Genomic DNA, 1,441 nt, shown 5'->3' with positions numbered 1-1,441 from the left:
GCAAATTTTACTAACAACCGGTTGATGCGGTGGGCTATGTTCTTACAGAGCTACAATATGAAAGTGGAAGCTATTAAGGGATCAGACAACGTGGGAGCTGATTACCTAAGTCGTGTGCTGGAGTAAGCTTATTGCTGGAAGAAGTGTACACTGCCTATCCACATAGACGATTTTTCGTTGTTATGCAGAAATGTTGTAAATTTCTTCTCAAAGAGGGGGTTATGTTACGAAAAATTGTCTAAGTCTAGTTCTAGAACAATCTAGAACCTGAAGTCATTCAGCCGTGACCAATTTGTATAAGGACATTCCAGAACATTCTAATCCTTATGTCATTACTCAGATTAGAAACTGTGTCAAACTACTTAACTTAGCTCCTAATAGACGTTTCTAGAACTTTAAGCCTCATGTATATTAGAGCGAGAGGTTCTGCTGTAAAAGAGATTGAGATATGTATTCAAATTTGAAGAAGCTTAGTGTTGTAAATTCGCGAAGTTACCTTACGAAATAAATTAGTTTGTTGCTGTTACCAGCGATCCTGAGTTCTGTCTGGAAACAACCCTGCTCTTCAACGATACTCGTAACACACTACTTTCTCAATCCCCGCCATCTTTCGAAGGTCCCGCCAAGAACTGGCGCATTCCCAGTCCCTCAACGCTGCTTGCCTGTATGCGGCCATTAAAAGCTAGATATTTCAGTAAATCGTTTGCGGGTACATTTAAAATCAAAACAGTATATTTGACAAGATCGATGACATTTCTCCAATTTGCCAAAATATGGAAAACGTAACAAAAAAAAGACACAACTGTGATTTTTCCATTTTTTCGCCAAACATAGAAAAATAGAAAATTCAATGGACTGGATGTCAATTTTCTGCTTTTTCGTTTTTGATTAAAAGCGGAAAAATGGAAAAACAGAAAATGCCCACAAGTATATTCCATTTTTCTGTTTTTCTCAGTTGATTAGGAAAACGGAAAAATGGAAAATGGACAAAAATATCGTTTTTGGCCATAAACAAGATTTTTCTAATTTTTAGATTTATCTTAAAATTAGAAAAATGGAAAAGTGATGTGTTTTTACAGCCACTTTTCTAATTTAACATTTTTCTTAGTCAGCTGAAAGTGAAAACAAACAGTTAAGTTGAGTAATAATTGCTTATTTCATTTTGTAAGAAAATTGAAAAACTGAATTGGCCGAACCGTGTACCGTTTCGCAATTATTACTCAACTAAACTGTTTGTTTTCACTTTCAGCTGACTAAGAAAAATGTTAAATTAGAAAAGTGGCTGTAACAACGCATCATTTTTCCATTGTGGTGGCCAGTATGAGGTGGCGAGTAATCGATGTCTGCCGTCAATGTTTACATCATACTGGGATAGTCTCAGCAATAGCTTCTGAACGCGTGAGTTACACACTATGGATTTCTCCCACACCCTTACCAATGG

The sequence above is a fragment of the Orbicella franksi genome, chromosome 1, assembly GCF_964199315.1.
Source record: "Orbicella franksi chromosome 1, jaOrbFran1.1, whole genome shotgun sequence".
Classification (NCBI taxonomy): Eukaryota; Metazoa; Cnidaria; class Anthozoa; order Scleractinia; family Merulinidae; genus Orbicella; species Orbicella franksi.
Note: the sequence above shows the minus strand (reverse complement) of the source record.